Below are 24,166 nucleotides of genomic sequence, written 5' to 3' on the forward strand. Positions count from 1 at the left end.
TCGAGCGTGAAGGACATTCAAACTGGCCTTTCCTTCCACAGGTTGACGTTGCTGAGCTGGGAATGGGTCTACAAAAACCGATATCAAAATGAATATCAAATGGTTAAGGTTAAAACGTTACTCACTTTTTACCAATTGACATTTTGAGTCATTTGACTCGTTTCTTCGGTGGATGAATAAATCTTCCATTTTGAACTGTTTGAAGGACAGTCGGCTTTTATGAAAATATTCCTCTACAACCTTGTCTAAGTTTCAAACAAATGATCAATCAATATTGATGATGTGCACACAGTTGAGCCTTTTTAGAAATGTGTTGTGTTGGACACCAACGAAGAAGAGATTTCACCTGGCTGTTAAACCTAATACTTACAACTTACAAACTGAAATTACTATTAGGGAACAGCTAGATTTCTAATGCAACACATGACAGGAGAAGTAAAGTTGAATTAAGTAGTCCCTCAAAATTATTTTGATACAAGAAATTTTACAAAGAATAAGTCTACAGTAAACAAGATTTCCGATGTTCGATGTCAGCGCTAAGTCTATGACGTAGAGATGCTGACACCCTTCTGATGTTCACAGTCGGTAGGCCGTATTCTCTCGGTCATTTTAACTTGATGGCAAAATGAAGAAGAAAAAAATGAATAACAGAATTACATTCCCTTACATGCCACCTGAAGTCACCTTGATAACACCAATGAGGTTTCCTAAACTATCCAGAAAATGAAATGAGTCAAGTGCGATGGAGACTAGATTACTCCAGCAGAGCTCTTATCTATGACAGAACATACACATTATTTAGTTAGTTATTTTAGATTTTCCTTAACTTTTTCAACATAAAAATTCATAATACTAACAGAGGGGGTTATGAAAAAATCAAATTATTAGAGTTCTAACTAACTTTTTTTTTTTACATCAGTTAACAGTTAATTTTGAATCTAAAAAAATTCTAAATACACATACACATTACCTGTAATAATACACATTACAAATGAGCATGTCCAAATGCTCACACAAACCAAGAGATCTTTGTTAACTGTTAGATTATGTTAGATTAATTGTTAACTGATGTCAAAGTTAGTGAAAACTGTAATTAAATAACTGTTGCTGCTGCCTCACACAGCCACAGGCAGGAAAATTACTCTCTTTTTTCAGACAAATTAGAAAATGGTTTAAAAAGTTAAATAAGTAATCACTTGCAAATTGGGAGAGATGTAGCATTTCAGACCCCAAGTATCTATCAATTTAGCAAGGCCGCACAACATCAAGATTAACTAAAGCACATGCACATGGGTTGAAGCAATAAATGCCCCTCCCTAATTCATAAAACAGAAAAATGTGAAATGAAGCACAGTAAAAGAGAAGTAATACATTTAAACAAATTCTACCTGTTCCCAAGAAAGACAGCTATTCAATCTGATCTGATCTTTCTTTGTTTCACTAATATGAAATTCTCCAATCCAATGTTGCAACAAGGGCATTCCTGAATCCAATTCAACAATTGAATTATGTTGGTACAATAGGCAAATAATATGGAAGCTAGGTTTAAATCTTATACATGATTAGTTTCTATGAAATAGAATTCTAAGGTGTAACAATAATAGTATTCTAAATGATTGATGCATTTACAGTTCTAAACAAGTGTTTCATTGGAAATTCAGAATGAAAATACCAATCATAAATAACCAGATTCCAACATCTGAAGAGGAGTGGGGGAGAAACACAGTAGCCTAACAACAGTAACCACATGATGGAGGTCCAAATGTTGCTGTCTGAAACTGCTACACCCTTACTAGTGTTAACTTCACATGGGGTTCTCTGATGTCTGCACAAGATATTAATTAGCTTGCTAAAATTTTAATACTTCTTTTTATTTAGCACTAACCCTCATTCCTTTGAAAAAGTCTATGCACAGCTGCTTGGTAAAAAGACACTTGAAAAAGGTTTTACACAAATGCAATGCTCACCACGAGTCGAAATGCTCAGTTTTTTGCAAGGTAATGGCGAAAGCAGACTAAATTTTCCTGAATCCTTTACGGAACTAATCAGGGAACAATAGCCTTGTGCTGCTAATCATAATAATAATAATAACCCAAGTGAAATTTAGGGGATCCTCTTAATGGATTAACACATTTACAATTTTTATCTGAATACAATTTACACTTGATGCAAAGACCTTCCCATCTGCACTGATAGTTCTTATAGATGTGATTGCTGCATGGTTTCAAACGAGACCACCATTAGGAAAACGTAAGTGGTACTCCCAAATTTCACAAGGAGTTTTTTTTTGGTATTCCGATGTAAAAGTTTGTTAGATTAAACACCGCTAGGCATTCTTAGTTTTCACTGACATATTTACCAGTAATTTTTAAGGAAGACTTGGAATCTTGGATGATAGATTCTCTCCTCCTCGGGTATCCAAACAGGCAAACACCACACCACACTCCAAATGTCCAAATTGAAAGTTGAAACGGCAGACGACGATTAATTGTTGCACCACCACCAATGTTGCCAAAATTGAGTAATGTCCTTTATGCCCCAGGCCCCAGTCCAGCCAGTCCAGCAGTCCTTACTCAATTTTTGTTTATTATAATTTTCGTAATTTCTTGAGCTGAAATTGAAACGTCACGTCGTAAAGATAAAACTCGAAAGGAGTTCTATTTAGTTCTTATTTAGAAAGAAAGTAAAAAAAAAAATTGCAATTAAAAACAAAAATCAAATTACAATTTTTTGGGGATTAAATGAGTCGAACGACAAGAGTCGTTGGGAGTTGATACTGATAGTCAGATAAACATGCCACATGCCCACATCAAGGTATAAAATAAAGTAGACCTAAAAATACTTCTCTTAATAATACAAATCGAGAGCGGGTCGGGTAGGTGAGTCGGATTACGCGTCACATAGTAAACGAAGCACTTTGAGACCGTGAGTTCGATTCCCCTGGTGAGTATAATCGTTTCCATACCCAAGGGATGTCTGCAGTGGTCGGTCTGGTGAATAAGGTTGTCTGGAGTCACATGCGACAAGATACCTTATCAATGTAGGCGAAGAGACTGGGCATCCGATCTCTTAACAAAGATTGGTGTCTACGGCTAGAACAGTTATCTCTTCCTAGGCCGCTTGTTCACGCAAGTTACACTAGATAGGTGGAGCTAAAAATAAGCCGAACGAGCACAGCTCACATCTCACCCGCTTTTTTTTTTTTTTTTCTTTCAATTTATGTTTGTCGTTCAAACAGCACTCTGCCATTGCAATTTTTGGCACGTTGAACGAATAACGATTATCGAATTAAATGTCAGGTCATCGGGCACAATTGCGGGGTCATTCTACTTTGTGACAGGATTGCAGCAACACTGGCAACCGCTGGCAACAGACGAAAAATGCCAAAAAAACCACACGGACATGTAGTGAAACGGTAGCTGTCGATTGTAACGACAAGAAAAAAAAGGAAAAATAGATTCACTAACTAAACTTGACGTCCCACTTTAATCTCAACAGTTTTTGATGTGCAAATGAAGAATGAATTTTCTGATTTCGACTACTATCTAGTCCCAAAATCAGGGTCAGGTTCTTTTGTTTAGCATTAAATTAAATGGAGCAAGCAGTTCACCCATCCTTCAAATTAAACTTCAATTGTTAACTCGTAGTCTGAGAGAACTGAAGCCCTTGGACACTCCCAGGAAATGATTTCCATTTCAATGGAAAACGTCCGATTCGTCGTTATGTTGCTTTAAGATAAGTCATCGTCGGTGAGTGCCCGAGTGGGGCTCATGCCGCGACAAAGCTGCTAGCCAAAACTAGATCAACAGTATTTCTCTTCAAATTTCAATTTTCAGCAAGTCGCTGCATTTTCATAAACCAAAAACATTTGTTATCTATACTATTTATATGTACAATTCTACCATTTATCATAATCATTCAATAATAAATTATTAACTGTATTCTTTGCATTTTTGAATGACAATTTTCTCAACTACTACTCTACTAGCTATTTATTTATTTCCCATTAACATTACGGATTACCAGCAAGAAAACTTGCAATACATTTTGCGTGATTTGCAGGCAAAATGAAACTTTCTTTGGCGGCATTAATTATTAAGGTTTATAATTAGACAAGAATTCGAATTAAAATTTGAAATGCCTTCACGTGAAAACCCATTTTTTCTTTTGATTTTCTAATTAAACAGTAATCACCTAGCGCTACACTTGAGACCTAAAACTACCCATACCAGCAAAACGAAAATCCACTCAGAAACCCTTCGGGTAATAAAATAAGAAACAAGAAAAAAAAAAAAACCTAAAGAACTTAACACTATCATAAATATCGGCATTGAATTTTATAAATCTTTCGCTCAGTTTCCACCCATGGATTCAGTCACGAAAAATTTGCGAAGGATAAATCTGAAGGGAGAATAGAAACATTTTTTTAATGTGGAGTTTTCGGAACTTCTGACTCGGCTCTATGGTAAACGGGTTTATTGGAAAGACCCAAGACTAAAACAGGATTACCCTGAGGAACACCCAGCATGCTTCAATAAAAATTAGAATAGGTATGTGGGAAAGTCGATAGAAAATATTACTTTCTGAAATTGGCTGATGAATACGACAGATCCGGGCAAATTTCTGTAGAAAATTGTGATGTGCTTCGAAAACTGGAATGACTTTCTCTTCTGCTCCGGAAGCAAACCTGAACGTCCAAAAAGATGCAATGAAGAACAAATCATAGTATTAGAGTCCGACTTATTTCGTGCCTCGTAACCTCAGTGTTCAAAAGGACTAAGGATGTATTTGTTTTTAATGCTTTACTGATAGAAATGAAAGGATACCTCTTGGTTAGACTCTGACGTCCAAGGTGCATGAAGTCTAGTAATCTGATCGATACTAACCTAAATTTCACACATAAATAGTATTACAAAATATAAGATAAGATTTAAAATCGAAAAACAATCTGGAGTAGGCCTACTCATACAACTAGTACTTACAGTAAGAGAAAAGTCCTACTAGGATTCCATTTCAAAAATTAAAATGTTTTCTACAGAATCAAAGTGCACGCTACACAACACAAATGGATTCCATTGGCCCTGCAAGGATGTCAAAAGTGTCAGCACAAAGACGATAAAACACCAAACCATCATAATCACCTCCACCTCGTACCGCACGACATGCTACACTTTCCAGTAACGTAATTAATACAGACTGAAAGTGATCAAAATATTTACTGTTTTTCTTGGTGAAGAAAGCATTGTCATTCATCGTAAATGACGTTCGGGCGTTCGGCGGTCTTTCCAGTGTCGAAAACAAATATGGCTACTATTGGTTATGTAATTTCGTCAAGCTCCTAAATTGAAACAACATGAAATAAAAATAAATACGTAAAATAAAAAAATTTAAAAAAATAAATGCTGGTAAACAAAAAATTTTGAACGATAATCTAGTGATAATTTTGTCAAATAAAATTAGTTTCGACTTTCTCTTAGTTCACATTTCGCTCACTTGCCTGACAGCAACTCCGAAAATCATGGAAGAATCGGACGTTGATTTCCACAAGAGTTTTCGAAGGTTGGACAGATCTCGCCCCGATCTCGGTATTACCTTTCCCTTGATTCGTTCACACCGATTTATAAATGATCAAACATGATGCGATTTTAGGCAAGATAGCTAACGCCTAGCTAGTAGCCAATACGATTTAGAGCTACTTAAATTTGGCTCGCTTCTCCTCAGTCCGTTACATGGTCTTCCACGATTTTAATTCATATTTAAGCCGAAACATTGATTGGATATGTTCTTTCAGAATGCGGAAGCCCCCGAGACGCAATTCAAACCATGAAAACAAGGTTTTATTTTAAAAATAAAAGTTTTCCACGGAAAGGGGTTCGACCCAGTTACAAAGGTACCCCTATAATGTTCACGTGTCTACTTAAACAAAAGAAAAGAAACCATAAGCAAAGGACTTATTTTAAACACTTTAAAGGATGTTTGTTTAATTTTCCCCCTTTACGTTCAACAAAATTTGAGGATCTGACCCAAGGACTCGTACCTACGGTTCGGGTTCCATGTATAACGTGTTTCCACGTATACAATACTTCAATCCCCGTTGGCCTCATCCAGAACCGGGGATCCTCAACTATCCGACGCCTTAACCCATAGGGCTAAGGCTACTTAACACTAAATGCTTAATGTATTTTACTCCATGCAGTTTAGGACAATCACATCTCGTACTGATCAAGGTTTCAGTTTGTGGTAGGTCAGGTTTAAAGGAAGATTAAATAGCTTAATCTTAAGAAAGATGTGGGATTTTTGGATACTCACTTTTTGACACATGTGTTGAATTTTATGCTTAGTTTTATGGAAGCTCAAGAGCACAAGCAGATGTACGAGGGCAACCTTAAATTTTCGAAATGAGTATAAAACTAATGCTGATACAAAGCTTGTGTCCCTGTCTCATCCTATTTGAATCCATAACAACATTAAGAAAAAGAGGCAATCAATAAAACAACAATCAAGCTTACCTAGTTAATAAGACTATGAATGATGTTTCTGTCAATAGGGATGGTACTTTTAATGTTCTAGTCCTTCAAAAACTGCATTCCTTGCACAGGAGAAAAAGAAGTGTTATTATAGGCTGTGTGGAGGTCATGGAGTGTAAACAAATACTCTCCCATACAACGAAATGAGAATCTCATTTACTATGAAAGCGTGCTCAAAGGACATGACACTGGTTGCATAAATATTTCTAAAATGACACTGCTGCCACGGTAAAGGATTCCAATAAGCCTACCATGCTGCTGACTGGATTCAGTATTGGTGCCAATAAACAGTTATAGAATAAAACTGACCAACTGAATGCCAGTTGTATAATGATTTTCCCCTAACACAACAACTTCACCATTGGCCACAATTAATAGATAAACATTGCGCTGTAATAGTTTACTAGAAAGAATTAGTCAAGCTTGAGCTTACTTTCAGGTTTCGGCATATTTCTCCATTTTTCGTCGACTGCTAGTGCTAACTACCCCCTGAGAGCGCATGACGCCACCTACCAGCCATATTTAAATATACTAAATTTGCAGTTGCCATCTAGTAGTCACATCCGAACTTTTCGTTTTCTTTCTATGTAAAAAGAAGAGCAAAGCACATAATTTTTTTTATGTTAACGATAGAAATAACGACGTTTAAAGAATGAATCTGAGAGTCGAGTAGATAATAAAATGTGCCTAAAATGAAAAGAAAGTTAAATAGGCTAATTGAACTAATATATGAACAATGGGAGGTCGGGTATGTTTTGACACCTGAGTTCGACTCTACTGGTGAACATAGCTGTTTCACACCGATCGGTTAATTCTTAATCTATGGTTAACTGAATACAGCGGTTCTTTGAGTCCTAAAAAGCGTAGGCTCAGAACTCTAGATGAAGTTAACATTGATCTGGCGATGCCAGTATTGGTCTAAAGAGTGAAAAACCCCATACATTTTTTTTTTTTTTTTTAATTATTGTTTAATTGTTTAAACTTAGATTTCTGATCATTATTCAACCTCCAGGTTTCAAAAATACTCTGCTTTAATATTTTGCCATCTATGACAATCCATAATATAAACAAAACGCCGATGGGAAGATGGGGTTATTAAGAGAGATGTGACATTCGCTAACTTACTTGGGCACAGAAGTACGACGATGACAAAGATAAAGCTGCAGGCCTACTAATCGCCAAAGAACGTATGTTTGGATGTCATTCGAAAATTCCAGGTGGAGGTTTTTATCTGAATTTATTAAACGGCACAACTGAAGCACATGCACATGGGTTGAAGCAATAAATGTCCTTCCTTAATTCTAATTCATAAAAAAAAAAACAGAAAAATGTGAAATGAAGCACAAAAGTAAGTAAAAGAGAAGTAATACATTTAAACAAAAGTTAACCTGTTCCCAAGAAAGACAGCTATTCAATCCGATCTGATCTTTTTTTGTTCTCTTGATAAAAAAATCAGACGAATAAAAATAATGAAAAAATATTGCGATGCCTGTTTGTTATGAGGTTGATCGTTATCGGCCTTTCGTTATCGGTGATGCAATCAGTACTTCACATAAGAGGAAGCCCCACGTGACTTGATTTCGGATTTCTGACAAACCGTCCGAGAAAACTTAGCTCACCCAAAATGTCACCAGCCACAATGTTGAGTGTTGACTGTTGTTTTCAATTGGATTACTTCTTGGCTTTTGGGAGAAGATAACCAGAAAGGTAGCGAACCCAACTGGCCCAACAAATCCAGGGCAAAGGCCACAACTCCCTCCTCCCCCAATTCCAGTAACGGCAACAGCTGGACGGTTTACAGGAGATTGTGCAGACCCGTATTATTCCTACCTAAAGCACATCCCAATTCAATGGGCTACCCAACCAACACCTCCTCCTCAAAGGTATCCCGGAAACGAGTTTCACCACCTATTTCCTCCGCCACAAAGACCCGAAATGTACCTGGTAATGCAAAATTGATTCCGGCAGATGGAGAAGCAACAAAATATGGACAAGAGGGAAATCTACGAGCTACGAATGGCCGCCATGAAAATGCGGATGCATGATACTGGAGATGTATTTAAAATTTAATTTAAAATTAAAGAAAGCGCAAAGAATTGAGTTTTACCTTTGATTTGATGGCCGGACGAATGATTACTAACTGGGAGAAAAAAACAAGAAAAAAAAGAAAAAAATTTAAATGAATGAATGTTACATTGAATTGGCTAAACCATAATAAAAGACTTACTAAGAAACGGAAACATTGTAAACATTGTTTTTTCATCAATCAGAAAGTATTGCTATGTTTTACACCAGGAACAAAGTAATTAAACCCAAGGTTCTCAACCAAAATAAGTTTAGAATTAACTTAATTCAAAAAGAAAATAAAAATCCAAAGTACTTTACTGAAGTCACCTTCTGTCGAAGAGGACTTAGTCAATAGATGTTTGAACATATAATTAAGAGATTGTTTCACCCATAACTTTATACAGTTTAAGCTATGCACTGAACAGGCAAGGAGATCATGTTTTAGCATTGTGGATTGAGTAAAAAGAGATATTTTTTTAAGGGCTGTGTACCTGTGTTGCTAATTATAATAAGAATAATAACCCCAGTGAAATTCAGGGGATCCTCTTAACAGAATAACACAATTACAATTTTCATCTGAATACCATATACAATTGATACAATGTCCTTCCCATCTGCACTAATAGTTCTTATAGATGTGATTGCTGCATGGTTTGACCACCATTAGAATGTGATGATGAGTCACAGGAGTCAAACGCGAGAGGTGCGGTTAAAGGTGTATTGAGAAACAACCAAGACAACTGTAACACGATTACAAGCATAAGCGAGTGACCGTATTCAACGAGACCTCAAATAGATCGAATGTCCGATTTATATACGGGATGATGAGCGATGGCTTGTCTGATGGTAGCCATGCCTGTTAAAGTAATTAAGACGGTGCGTATGGTAAACGCATCAACAAGTGTGAGAACTTGTCAATGGCTTTGCCATATGCTGTGAATTAACATTACACTCCTCCCCTGCTTGGAGATGTTCCAAACTGGGAAGGGGCGTGATCTTCTAACATTGGCAAAGCACAGCATCACTACATGTAAGATTAAAAGCACAACATTGCTACATATAAGGTCACTAAAACAGGCAAGAATGGTAAAAATCACTAAACAGGCAAGAGTGGCAAAAATCTGCATAAAGGTAAATGGTCAATGCTACTGGTGATTATTGTTATGTTTTTCTCCCCTTTTTTTTTTTTTTTAAAGTTTGTAATCAACGATCGTCTCCATATCGACGGTTGAGGCTGCGGAGAGCGGAAAAATACCGCTGTTTCAGTTCCTCCTGGTCGATTATGAATTGTTTGATTAAATTCAGTTGTTCCAGCGCAAGGGCCGGATTGTTCTCGGGCGTCGGACGAGTGTTAGTCTGGGAAGCTGCTGGGCCGGCAGGGGCGGCAGGCTGTTGCTCCGGCGTCTGGACGGTGGTGGAAACGGGTCGTGGAGCCTGCGGTCTTATGGAGGGGACCACTGCTATGACCTGTCGAGTCCTATTTTTCGAAATCGGAACCGGGGAAGGTTCATCGTCGTCGTCTGATGAATAGGGGGGAGGCGAAAATACAACGCGGCTGTATTTAAATTTAGAAGAACGTGCTGTAGACGGCCGCTTAACGCCCCGTGTTTTCTGGTCGTCAGGAGAAGTGTACGAAGTCGATGTCCCAGGTTCCGGCTCCGGATCGTTCGATGGAGACGGTGAAGTTTGTAAGTCATCAGACGGATAACTCCGGTATTCGGTCCTAGGAAGAGGCCATTCAATTACTCGGCCAACTACTGGTGGCGTAGTGAGTTCCACTTCGTCGTGGATGAAGTTAGGTCCAAGAAGAAGTCGACCACGTCCGGCCATGATGAATAGGATAAAATATGCGGTAGCGAAGTGAAGAAAGAAAAGATTTTACAGCGATATTTATAGTAGATAGTCGAAGAAGATCGCAAGAGAGAAGTTGGGGTGGTAACTAACTTAAAGAAGGTGCAGACAAGATGAATCTATATATTTTTTTTTTTTAATGACGTCAAAGTCATTAGTCACTGTCAAAGACAGTAGCTAAGTCGAAGAGTAAAGTAGCTAAGATGAATAAATTCTTTTTCGTGCTTGCTTCAGTTGCTGGGCCTGGGAGTAAAAACGTCGATATAGTTCACGGCTGTCGTGGTTGTATTGGTTAATGAGGTCCTTCCTGTTTTGCTGATACTCCTCCTCGCTTCGGAGAAGAATTGGGGGAGCGTACATCTGCTCAGCTTCCCCGCTGCATTCGTTGTTGGGGAGTCCTGGTGGAAGGGGGGAAACTGCTTTCTCGTCCGAGGCGAAGTTTAGTGGTAGATCAGGGTTCGGCTCCGTCGATCCGCTATCGATTGAACTTACGTCATCGTAGTAAAAGTCGTCGCTGTGTAGTGGATCTTCGTCTTCCGGATCCGCTTCGTGAAGTGTTATTAGTGAATCTGCTTCAAGGTCGATTTGTTCTTTGTTGTTAATAAATCTCCTTTCTGTTTGAAACACTACAGTTTCGCTGCTGCTGCTAATTACTTCCGCTGGTATTTTCCTTACTCTTGCTTCTATGTCCAGGAGTACCACGGTCTTTTCTTTTCTATCAGCTACTAACGCGAACGTTCTCTTTAGCACTTTTGCGTTGGCGTCCATGTAAGCTGCTTGGGTAAAATCGATTCATTAGTGATGCTATGTCAAGGCAATGACTAAAAAGTTGGTAACTACGATTTATTGGCTAATTAGCATCTTTCTTTATTTTTTTTATTATTATTATTATTTTTTTTTTAAGCATTAAATGTTACTGGCTTTTTTTTTTAGGTTTTTCTTTTTTTTTTTTTGTTTGTAAACAACTATTAGCTGCTACTGGTGATTACTACAGCGCTCTGCTACCATTGTCTCTTTTTATTATAATTTTTTTTTTCAATTTCTTTATTCCAATTCGTTTAGATCGTCGTCATCTTCATTCTCGGAAGGCGTTATTTTGTTGTCGGCAATAATGTTTTTCTCGATGTCGCTATCTGATTCGCTTGTTATCAAAGAATAGTCCCGTCGGTATCCAGGTGGTGGGGGTAGTTTCGATTTGGCTTTGTCTATTAGGCGTTTAAAATTCCGTAATTTGAGACTTGGTGCACCGTCGTCTAGGCGTGACATTTCGGTTCTTGTAGGGTAGATGTTCTCGTTGACCTTTCGTGGCGGAATAGGGATGTGCTTATTTGCCGGTATTTCTTCCAAGTCTGGCATATCCTCGTAGTTTCCTTTTTGGAAGGTCTCGTCCGACATTATGTTCATGGCTGCTATCGCTTTCTCTATTCTGTCAGAATTATTGTAATAAAATCTAGTGTCGAGTGTTTTATAGACCTTTTTCCTATTTTCATGGTTGTAGAGGCGTAAATATTGATAGACGGCATTCCTGCCATCTTTTTCTGCGGCCATGATTGGAGTTTCGTTGTTACGATTTCCAAGTTCCAGGCGGGCTCCGTGAGAAATCAATACCCTTAACGTAGGTATATCGTTCACGAAGTGCGCGGGCGTGTTTCCGTTATTGTCCTGTAGATTTACGTGTGCTCCGTGGTATAGTAGGATGTCGGCAATTTCATGGCGGTTTTTTTCCACTGCTAGATGGATATAAGAAAGAGATTTATGCACTTTTGTGTTGACAATGTGCTGGAATCTGTCTAGCTTTACTAGAGCCCTTATGGTTTCGATGTCGTTTCTTCTTATAGCCACTGAAATGGGGCAGCTGAATTTTCTGTTGATTAGAAATGACTCGACTTTTGGGTTTTGGCTGAGGATGTAATCGATACAATCCCTAGCCTGATGGCTTATTGCCAAAGTCAAAGGAAATTCCTGATTAACCAGATCGTGCTCTAAAAGGTTTTTCTTGTAAATATGGACGAACCGTATACTATTTACGTCATCCCGTGAGATGAGTATTTCTGTGATTGTTCTAGCCAATCGATCTCCGCTGTAGATTGTGGCGCCCTTGTAGATCAAGTCTTCAATCATGTTAATTCGGTGTAATCGTACCGCGGTCACTAACGCCGTTTCATTCTTTGAGTTACTTTTTTCGACGTCTGCATCGTGTTCTAGGAGAATCTTGAAACATTTGTACGAATTATGTTTGATAGCTACCAGAAGAGGCGTTTTTTGTCGATAGCTGTTCTCAATGTCCTCTGGGTGTCGCGTAAGCCAATACTTCAGCTCGGTGTGACTGTCCATCAAAACCAGTTCGTGAATTTTCGGGGTGGTTTTTTCAATTCCATGTTTCCGGTTGGGAGGAAAAGCATTTCTCCTACTCATGTGGGTAGTGCTAAAGGTCCAAATCCGTTGACGTTCCGAGGGGGTCGTTGCAAAATCCTCTTGGTTCATTTTTTTCTTTTCTTTTCTATGATGATATGGTTTTTTGGATATTAGAAGGTGGGTTTTTTTTTTTAAACATATTTTTGTATATAGTTATTCAAAGCATTTCTACTCTACTCCATGCGGCGATAAGTATGTTGTCAATTGTCAGCAGTTACAGATGAATTTGATTAAGGAAACTATTTGCTCGGCTTATTGATTCGACAGGCGCACTTGGTGGCATAACATATGGATACATATTTCCTGGCATTATAACTGGATGGTTTGTGGCATAGGCCATGTGATGACTCTGCTCTATTGGTATTTCTACTGCTGCACGGCGATTTCGGCGTTGTTGAAACGAATCTATCATGGCTGGTATAGGGTTGACTCGTGCAAAAATATACGCGACTAGGATAAACATTATAAATCCTATCGTAGTAAAAACGATAATTTTTAGATAATCTGTCCAAGAGTACATGTCTCCAATTTTCGTATCCTGTTTCTCTGACATTATCATTCCAGCTAACGAATTGTCGTGCGTTTCCTCTATCCTACCTATCAATTCGTTTAAAACATTGAGTCGTTCTAAGTCTGTTACTGAATGAGCTGGGTGTCCTTTTAAAGCGTAGTTAAAATCGTTAAGGGAGAGCTCTTCAAACTGCGATACAAGATTTAAATTTGGTGTGTGTATATTCGGCGTTTGCTCCGTCCAATCGGCGTGGGTTGTATTGTGTTCCCAGTGAAATGTTTTTCCGTTTAGATTGACAAGGTTTGTTTTCCAAAAACAATTGGAAAACGGGTGGATTGACCATCCATCTGTTCCAATTGTATAGTTGTTATTTTTGTAAACCGTGTATGGCTGGAATCCACATTTCGTTTCTATTGCTCCGACTGTAACTTGTTTCTTCTCGCATTCCTGTAGTAGTAGAGATTGTCCGAGTCCTTGAAGTCGTGAACAAGTTGGTAATTCCAATGCTGCTGCGGCTAAAATTCCATTTGTTTGAGACAGTGTCATGGCTTGCAATCTTCTCAGCACAGACACCTGGCAGTATATTTGTCGTATCTCTCTTGCCAGCTCATTTTCGTGTTGAATCTCGATGTTCTGCTTATATTGCTCGTGGAAGGATTGGATGATGGGTTTGATGATCTCGCTGATTTCTTCTTTGTTTGCTGTCGTTGGTTTATTTTGTGTGGTGTTTTTGCTTTTGTCGGTTGAGTCGTTCAGGTAAGGTAATGTGGCTTTTGTTGGTATAGGTATAGTTTTGGAATCGTTCTGGTGAGGTATGATGGTTCTGGTGGGATGAGGTAAGGGTAAGGGTTGTTTCGTAACTTTTTGGTTGGGACTTGTTGTTTTTGTTTGGGGTGGAGTGTTGCTTTGTGTAGAATTACGTGGGCGTGGTACAGGTGGTTTTGTTGGTTCGGTTAAAGGTATGGGTTTTGAAGTTGTTGTCGATGTCGTTGTCGTTGTTGTTGTTGTGGTTGTTGTTGTGGTTGTTGTTGTTGATGTCACTTTTGATGCAGGTTTTGTCGGTGCAGGTACTGGAGGATCTGTAGGTCTTGTTGGGTTCATTGTTGGAGGGTTGCTTGAATTATTATTGATTCCTGCATCTGGCCTCGCTATTTCGCCTGCGAAGACTGTTGTTAGATTTTTCTGTTGATTATTCCCTAGATTTTGTTGTTTGATTTGTGACGCTGCTGCAACTTTAGTTTCATTTATGATCGGTGTTTCTACGGCTTTTATCTCCAATATTTCAGGGTACTCTTCTTTGTTGGTCTCTGTTTTTGTATCTGGAACTGGCGTTGTTTCTTCTTTGTTGGTCTCCGTTGTTGTATCTGGAACTGGCGTTGTTTCTGGTATCGTTTCATCTTCAATGAGGCTCATGTTATTTCGATTCTGGAAGATTGGCGGCATCGTCGGGAATGGCATATCATGAATGGAAAAGTTTTTATGCCACTCGAGAATCCTGGAAGGTATTAAGGTGGGATGCTCTTCGGAATTTATTAGATTAGGGTTGTATGCTTCGAATTTCCATTTCTGATGTCTGGGTTTCTGGTCATCGTTGCATAATCCTAATCTTAACTTTCCTTGGTGAAATTCAATGCATTTGATTGAGTTTACATCCATTAATTGTCCAGTTATCTCGTTGGCTCCCCATCTCATACTATCTGGGTTGCATTGCTCGAGAACTGCGTTTTTTTCGTTTATTCTTAAACAATGATTGGTATCGAACTTCCTGATGGTATAGTCGATGTCGTATTCAAACAGTTGATCTGGAAACTGCATCGGGTCTCCTGGTGATTGACATGGCTTCATAGAGATGTTTAATTTTCCGTGTATATTGTTCATACACATCGGCGTTTTTCCATTTTTGTTTTTGTTCATAAGTTGTCCCCAATTAAATATATGGTCTATATTTAATAGGTTTTCTGCAGGGCTGCTTCTGAATTCTTCGTGGACGAATTCCCATTCTTCTATTGTGATGTTTGGATATGCTTGACGTAGGTTGTAGTCCGTATTACGTTGATCAAATCTCCACATCTGCTTGATTGAATGGGGCTCCATTTCACAAGGTTCAAGTGACACCTGGTCCTTGACTGCTGTAAGACATCCTTTCGATTGCGTTTCCATGATGTACATTCGGTAGTCATCATAGATCCAAGTCGAGTGGGGTATCGAACAATCTTTGAAGAGCAGGTGGTTTGGGTTGTTTACTGTCAGACAGTAACTGGTTCCATTTGTTGTAAAACGAATTGAATAGTCCGTGGAAAATTCGAAAAACTGCTGTGTTTTCGGCCAGATTCCTAGCTCGCTCCATGTAGTTTTGTTGATTGGAACTCGAGGCATCAGGAACAGATGATTTTCGATGTCGGAAGTTGTTACCACGTAACTTTTGTCTTCATATTTCTCGTCGAACTCGGTGGGTGGAAATGATGCAAGGGGATTAAGGTGTCCCCATGCAAACACGTGGCTATTTTTGTTGTTAATTTGTTGAAGCTGTCTTGTGTGTCGAGTTTTTGACGTTGGGTTTGTTAAGAAGAATTTTTCGATCTCGTCTTCAAAAACTATGTGGGTATCCGGTATGCCAATTATTTTGTAAGAATTAGACATACCGGCGCAAAGGTTGACTTTTTCGGGACCAAATAAAATTTCAACTTGTTTTTCGGTATCTAATATTCTACCTGTCTTTATCTGTTTTAATCTTGGGTTTCTGTCTATTTTAATGAGAGATATTTTACCTGTTCCCTTAAATTGTTTCTTTTCTTGACATTTTACCTCGACTGTTGTAGGAACGTTTGGTATGCGCCACACAATAGTATTGTGGTTAACGATAAGGTGTTCGTTTTTCAACGATACGTTATGCGATCCAAATGGTGATAGAAGTGGTCCATCGGTGGACTCTTGTCTAATCTCAATGTCTTGGGCTAAACAATTCACTACTGAATATTCTTTTATTGACATCCATTTTCCTTCACCTACTGGTTTTTGTCTATAACTATATGTTTTGCCGTTAACTATATTCTTATTTCCTGCGCAGTTTAATAGCGATTTCATTTCCCAACATTCTTGGGGACTGACTTCTTTCGTCGTGTGAAAATGCTCCGTGTCATATGATCCTACCCAAAATGATCCTGTGATCTTTTTCGTTTCTATCCATTGCGAGCATACGAGTCCTTCTACTCGCAGGTCTGTTTGTATTTTAGTAGCCACATAATAGGTTACTAATTTGCTCATAACTTTCTGTTCATCCTCTTTATCAGTTTGATTTTTGAAACAATAATCTGGGTCTGTAAGGTCAAGCAGACCTCTCGTGACTGGTTTCGAGCAGTCGCAAATTTGTATATTAAGCGTCAAAATAGGCGTAAAGACAATCGACAAGTAGCATGCTGTGATAAGAACAGCGTTGTTTCCCATCTAATTTGGAAAAACAAAATACGATTACTGTTTGTTAAGCTTTAATTTCTATTTCTAAGTGGATATCTATGTGACACACGTATTTGTGTCGGTGGAATTACGAGGTTGTTATTAGGTAATTCCTGATCTGTAACTTTTGGTTGTTTTGGGGGTCTACCTCCACGTTTTGGTTGTGGGGGAATTACAACCCCTGTTATCTTCGGAGGTCTACCTCTTCTTTTTATCGCTGTTACGACTTCTTTTACTTTTGGAGGCCTACCTCTTTTCTTTCCTACTTTAGTTTGTATCTTCTTAATGGTTTTACGTCTTTTCTTAATAATTATTGGGTTAGTTATTGTTATGTTATTGGGAGTGCTGGTTACTAATTTTAACCTATTTACATGTACTATATATTTCCCTTCGTCCTCAGTGTTATTTATTTCGTCTGTTATTTTGATAATTTCATAGTTAAGATCCGATATTTTTCTGTTTATTTTATACGGTCCTAACCATCTATTATTAAATTTTCCTGGGGTAGAATGGGCTTTTAAAAGTACGTGATCGTTTACGTTATACTTAACTAATTTACTACCTTTGTCATATAGTCGTTTTTGCTTTGATTGAACTTTCTCTAATCGTTCTTTCGAACGTTTTAGAGCTCTTTTCCATTGTTTATCGTATTCATCTGCATCATCTTCAAAAACGTCTATATCATCATTGACAGAAATATCGCTTGGCACTACTGCTTCGCGTTTAAAAAATAGATAGAAAGGGCAACAGTCTGTACTAGTTTGCTTTGCAGTGTTATATGCGAAAGTTACAAAGTCGAGATATTTATCCCATGACTCTGGTTCATCGTTCACATAACATGCGAGCATATCGCACAGAGTCCTGTTGAATCTTTCCACTAGTCCATCCGTCTGCGGGTGGTAACTTGTAGTTTTAATTTGCTTAATTTTAAAAAGAATGCATATTTTTGAAATGAGTTTTGAAAGGAAATTAGTTCCTTTATCTGTCAATACTCTTGCTGGAGGACCGAATTTTGTATAGATTTTTTTCACTAAATGTTCTGCTATCGTATGCGCTTTCTGGTCTTTCATTGGTATGGTCATTACATATCTACTTGCGTAATCAGACAAAACTAAAATATATTTGTTTCCTTCACTACTTTCCGTAACCGGCCCTACTATGTCCATTGCGACTTGTTCCCAAATGTTTGCTACTAAAGGCAATGGCTTAAGTGGGGCTTTAGTCGACCCATAGGCCTTACGTTTTGCACATGCAATACAATTGTTTACATATTCAGTAACGTCTTTGCCTAGTCCGGGCCAAACGAATTGGCGTTTTACTCTCGCTAGCGTCTTTGCTATCCCTAAATGCCCTGCTAAAATATGATCATGATTCAATTCTAAAATTTCATTTATTTTCTCTTTTGGCACAACTATTTTTCCTTCATTTGTTATTAAAATGCCTTCATTATTGAAACGGAATTCATTATATTCTTTCTTATTGCTTTCTTCTAGTTTCTGTATTATTTCTTTACAATAATTATCATTTCTCTGTGCTAATATTATATCATTTTGAACCTTTTCTTCTTTTACTAATATTATCGATCCTATTGATGGTAATGGAGTCCTACTTAATGCATCGGCATTTTGATTTTCCTGGCCAGGACGATGTAGGACTATCATATCGTATGATTGCATTTCATACGACCAACGAGCTAATCTGCCATGCGGATCTTTTTTCTTCATTAATGTCTCCAATGGTTTGTGATCTGTGTATACTTTAAAACTTCTTCCGTATAAGTATGGTCTAAACTGCTCTAATGCATAAACAATCGCTAAACATTCTTTTTCTGATACATTCCAATTTCGTTCTCTTTCGTTTAAATGTCTTGACGCATAAGCTATAACTACTTCCTGTTCTCCGTGGGCCTGTGTTGGATCTGATTCTGAGGGGGGTATGTTCTGTATCTGTGCTAACACAGCTCCAATCCCGTATCCTGAGGCATCTGTGTATACCAAGAATTCCCGGGTGAAATCGGGATACCTTAAGAGTGGATTGTTGGTTAGCGAATTCTTGATACGTCGAAAGGCGTCCCTTTCGTTTTCTTCCCAAATCCAAGTCGATGACTTCTTTGTCAGTTCTGTTAAATAATGCGCTATCTCTGCGTAACTTCGAACGAATTTTCGATAATAATTAACTAATCCTAAAAACGAGAGTAGTTGCTTTACGTTTTGTGGTTCGGGGTAGTTTAGAATTGATGTAATTTTCTTATTGTCTGGATGAAAACCATTTACTGTAATCACGTGACCTAAGTATTTAATTTTTGTTTTGAAAAAATCGCACTTACTTAATTTTAATTTTAATCCTTCATTTGCCAGAAGCTTAAAAATAATTTCCAAATGTTTTATGTGGTCATCAAGCGTTTTACTGAAAACGATGATGTCGTCAAGGTAAACAAGTGTAAATTCGTACAGCACGTCCTTTAATACATTGTTCATTTCTCTTTGGAATGTGCCTGGTGCGTTGCACAAACCAAATGGCATACAGTTAAATTCATACAAGCCATACTCACAAATAAAAGCTGTTTTATATTTATGTTTTTCTTCGATCTCGATTTGCCAGTATCCACTGAGCAAATCTAGAGTCGAGAAATACCTGGCACCGTGTAGACTATCAATAATTAGCTGAATGTTTGGTATGGGGTACCTGTCTTTTATGGTTACACTGTTTAACTCACGATAATCCACGCAAAATCTCATCTGTCCTTCTTCTTTTTTAGCTACTAAAAGAATAGGTGATGCAAAAGGGCTTGTACTGGGCCTAATTATATTATGTTTTAACATGTCTTCTATTTGTTTTTTTACAACAAGTCGTAGCCTTTCAGGCGTTCTCCTCATAGGCATAACGTTCGGAAGCTTGGTTGTACGTATAAGGTGCTTGACTGATTTTGCTTTTCCTAGCTCATTTAAATTCTCAGTAAAAAGCGAAAAATTTGAAATTAAAAGGTTCTTTAAATTTTCTCTGTGTGTTGTTGGTATGCCTTCTAAATTAAATTGGGGTGGATCAACTATGCTAATTGAGTTAATCTGTAATGGCGGTATTATAAGTTTCTTTAACTCGTTGTCTTGTTTATAGCTAATCGATCGTTCGCTAGGATTTATTATTATTTCGTTGGTTGCCAAGAAATCGTAACCTAAAATACATCCTTCTTCTAACTCTGACATTACATAAAATGGATGTTTAAACGAGTGTCTACGAGCTAGTCTAATATTTAGCTCGTAGCATCCTCGTGGTTTGACTAACTCTCCTGATACTGTTCTAAAAAGCTGTGTGCTATCGTTGGCGGTATTTATTTCTTTAACTTCTCCATAGGGTACATTTATAAGTAGTCGATGTGCAAGGAAACTAGCTGAGGCACCTGTATCTACTAAAGCTTGTGTCTTTAGACCAGAAAAACTCACTGGTATACGCATTAACTGCGTAACGCTACATATTACGGGTATATTTATATTTACAACACTGTTACTCGATAAACCTACTGCTGTTCTGTTGATGGGGGCGGGGGCACGCTGCGACATTCTCGCGCGTAGTGGCCTCGCTTTCCACAAGCATAACACTCTATATGTCTCTTATTTCTAAATCCTTGGGCTGGGTTATACCAAGCGTTATGCTGTGGCCTAGCTCCAGGGGGACCTGAGGTAACGAAGTTATTTTGGCGCGGTACCTGATGGGCACGAAACGTTTGGTTTCGAAAATGCTGGGGATATTCACTTAAATTCTGAAATCTACGACGAGGATTAAACATAGGATTAAAATTTTGGGGACGCTGAAATTGTCCTTGTGATCTGTTTGAATAATTTTGTGGTGGTGGAGTTGGCTCTCTTCTCGGACGGTTATCTAGTGTATCATTATATCTGTTACCACTAGAACTACGTGATCTATGGTGTTGATTATTCGTACCTCTAGATCGAGGAATATTTCTATCCGCGCTGTGTTGGCGGCTTGGGGGGTGCTGAAAACGGATCCGATTTTCCGAATTGGACCGTCTACGATCGCCGGAAGGTGATCTGTGTCTGTTAAAGGCGTCGGCAACTGCTATTGAGGGAAAATCAATCTCGTTGTTTTCCTGTGGAGCATTTTTTCCGATAGTTAGACCGGCTAACTGTTTCTCTAAATGAACAATCTTTGTTTTCTGCCGCAAGATCTCTATATCTTGCTCGTTATCGTGTGCAGAGATACCTGCTATAGTGGCCTTTAAACTCTTATCTTCATTCTGTTCCATTCTATTAACTAAAGTTTCTGCGGCGTAGGCGTTTTCGCATACGTCTTCGTAAGCACTATCAACATCCATGCGGCTCCAAACTATTTTCAATATTTTTGGCAAGAGACCCTTTAAAAGAATTTTTTGTTTAGCTTCGCCTCTCATTTGACTCAGAGATATTGCTAATGCCTTAGCTTCGTTCGTCGCTTTGTCACCTAATGTAATTTCTTTTCCATGAATGATGTCATATAACTGATTAATTCTACTAACGAAAGTCTGTGTGCTTTGATCGGGGGTCTGCCGAAGCTCGTTTAATTGTTTTCTTAAATTTTCTAACTCTGTTTCTGTAAGAAATCTATTTATTAAAGCTTTTTCCCATGCATCGTAATCTTCCTCATCTTGTGCTCTTTCCATATAATCACTATGCCAATCCGCAGCATCTCCTCTTAGTCTATCTGAAAAATATTTAATTTTATCTTTCTTCTCCCACCCTGCGCTTTGTGCGACTCTTTCCGCATCTTTTAACCAATTATTAACTAACTGCTCTCCTCTTTTGCCTTTGAAAATCGGGATAGATTTACGTTCGTCCTGTGAATATAATTCGCGTAAATGGCTCTTAGTTATTGGTGCATCTTCATTACTATTGCCTAATGTCATGGTTATAATATTAGTTGTTTGGGTGGGCTTTGAATGGGTTTGCGTATCTGCTACTAAAGTTGATTTCAAATGTTTTTGAATGTATAAATCTTTAGCTTTAAGTTCTTGTTCGAGGTCAGAGATTTTATTGGACAAGTCTCGTTTGGTTGTTTTCAAAAGTTTTATGCTTGCTTCTTTGGAGTTGGCTTCAATTTGCAATGTGTCTAGCTTTTGAGATAGTTCTTGGTTTTTATTTGTAAGTGTTGTTACGTCGTCTTCTGTTAATTTACTTGCGTTCTTCAAAGCTTCGTGTGCGTTGTCTAATAGATTGTAGCTATGGTTTAGTTGTTTTATTTTATCTTCAGTATCTTCCTTAAGTTGTGATAGAGAATCCCTTAAATCATTTATGCAGTCGTTCTGTCCTATGATTTCGCTCTTAGCTTTTTCTAGATTGGTTTTAACTGTCTCATATTCTGTCAAAAATGTTTTACTCTCATCGCTTGCCTGACTTTCTTTGGGTCTATTATTAAAATCTGCTATTAAAGTTGCTTGTTTAAAATTTGTTCGGGTTAATGTTTCTACTTCTGCTGTTAAACGGGTGTTTTCTAGATAAGAATCAGCTACTTTCTTTGAAAATTCTCTCCTTACTTTATCTACCTCTTTTTCAATCTTTTTCGTTTCGTTCGCTACGTCTTGTTCAAGATTCTTTGCATACTCATCTAATGCTAATTGTTTGAAAAGAAGTTCCCTCTTAAATATTTTAAATGCTTTATTCCGAAAATCTACTTCTCGACTATGAGCTTCTCTAACATTTTGTAACAAAGGGTTAAATTTATTGGGGTCTGCTTTTAATTCTACGAAATATGTCCCTAATTTTTCTAAAACTTTTTCTTTAGCCTCACCGGTAAGATAAACTGAACTTCCAAACTCCTTTTTATGCAATTCAAATGTATACTGTTTCAAAAAATGATAAACTTGACCTGTGACTTCCTTTCTTTTTGCAATATAACTACTTCGTGTTAAGCGTTTATCTGAGGTTTCATCTATAGTACTTTTACAAAGACTTATTAAATTTGACCAATGGGTAACAAAATTGTTTCTAACTTTTAGTACACTATCAGCTAAGGAATTTACGTACGCGTCTTCTTCTAGGTCTATCTCATCAATTAAAGACTCATTAATAGCTGTAAACGAAGTGTCGCTAATTGTTGTTTGAGGATTCGTCATTCACTTACAGTTTTGAGAAAATTGATGTTTCCTTCCTCGATGTAGATGATCTCGTTGTGGGTTGTCTGGTCGTCTGGTCGTCCTGTCGTCTGGTCCAAGGTGGTGTGGCAGCTGGGGGCGATGTTCCTTCTCGTTGACTCACGGCAGGTCTTGAAGTCCAAACTGGCACGTTCACCAATTTGTGATGATGAGTCACAGGAGTCAAACGCGAGAGGTGCGGTTAAAGGTGTATTGAGAAACAACCAAGACAACTGTAACACGATTACAAGCATAAGCGAGTGACCGTATTCAACGAGACCTCAAATAGATCGAATGTCCGATTTATATACGGGATGATGAGCGATGGCTTGTCTGATGGTAGCCATGCCTGTTAAAGTAATTAAGACGGTGCGTATGGTAAACGCATCAACAAGTGTGAGAACTTGTCAATGGCTTTGCCATATGCTGTGAATTAACATTACAAGAAAAACGCAAGTGGTACTCCCAAATATCACGAGCAGTTTTTTTAGGTATTCCGATGTAAAAGTTTGTTAGATTAAACACCACCAGGCGTTCTTAGTTTTCACTGACATATTTACCAGTAATTTTTAAGGAAGACTTGGAATCTTGGATGTTTAGTTTTCTTGTAGGTTCTCTCCTCCTCGGGTGTCCAAACACCACACTCCAAATTGAAACGGCAGACGACGATTAATTGTTGCACCAATGTTGCCAAAATTGGTTAATGTCCTTGCCCCAGTCCTTACTCAATTTTTTTTTCTTGTAATTTCGTAATTTCTTGAGCTGAAATTGAAAAAGTTAAAACTTGTAAAGTTAAAACTCGAAAGGAGTTCTTATTTAGTTCTTATTTAGAAAGAAAGTGAGAAAAAATGCTAATTAAAAACAGAAATCTAATTACAATTTATTTTGGGATTAAATGCTAAAATGACCATACAAGAGTCGTTGGGAGTTGATAGTCAGATGAACACGCCACATCAAGGTATAAAATAAAGTAGGCCTACAAATACGTCTCTTAATAATACAAATCGAGAGCGGGTCGGGTAGGTGAGTCGGATTACGCGTCACATAGTAAACGAAGCACTTTGAGACCGTGAGTTCGATTCCCCTGGTGAGTATAATCGTTTCCATACCCAAGGGATGTCTGCAGTGGTCGGTCTGGTGAATAAGGTTGTCTGTAGTCACATGCGACAAGATACCTTATCAATGTAGGCGAAGAGACTGGGCATCCGATCTCTTAACAAA

The 24,166-nt window shown here is 38.1% G+C and overlaps 2 long non-coding RNA genes across 2 annotated transcripts in view; both read right to left on the reverse strand.

Moving 5' to 3' along the window:
• Positions 1 to 365: 365 nt before the first annotated feature.
• Positions 366 to 2,439, reverse strand: LOC124343897. Its single transcript, XR_006919421.1, has 5 exons — positions 2,360 to 2,439; positions 1,389 to 1,483; positions 1,197 to 1,316; positions 685 to 775; positions 366 to 613 (listed from the first exon to the last, which is right to left on the reverse strand). It is a non-coding gene; the product is annotated as an uncharacterized LOC124343897 (long non-coding RNA).
• Positions 2,440 to 4,407: 1,968 nt separating this feature from the next.
• Positions 4,408 to 24,166, reverse strand: part of LOC124343849 — a 32,548-nt gene continuing 12,789 nt past the window's right edge. Inside the window, exons 7-17 of the long non-coding RNA XR_006919346.1 lie at positions 23,506 to 23,707; positions 8,635 to 8,667; positions 7,916 to 8,468; positions 6,961 to 7,828; positions 6,510 to 6,589; positions 6,310 to 6,446; positions 5,142 to 5,338; positions 4,983 to 5,081; positions 4,827 to 4,886; positions 4,581 to 4,687; positions 4,408 to 4,529 (exon numbers count right to left, since the gene is read on the reverse strand). This is a non-coding gene — a long non-coding RNA (uncharacterized LOC124343849). The remainder of the gene's footprint in view (positions 4,530 to 4,580; positions 4,688 to 4,826; positions 4,887 to 4,982; positions 5,082 to 5,141; positions 5,339 to 6,309; positions 6,447 to 6,509; positions 6,590 to 6,960; positions 7,829 to 7,915; positions 8,469 to 8,634; positions 8,668 to 23,505; positions 23,708 to 24,166) is intronic.

Source organism: Daphnia pulicaria, chromosome 6 (genome assembly GCF_021234035.1).
Source record: "Daphnia pulicaria isolate SC F1-1A chromosome 6, SC_F0-13Bv2, whole genome shotgun sequence".
In the NCBI taxonomy this organism is placed as follows: domain Eukaryota; kingdom Metazoa; phylum Arthropoda; class Branchiopoda; order Diplostraca; family Daphniidae; genus Daphnia; species Daphnia pulicaria.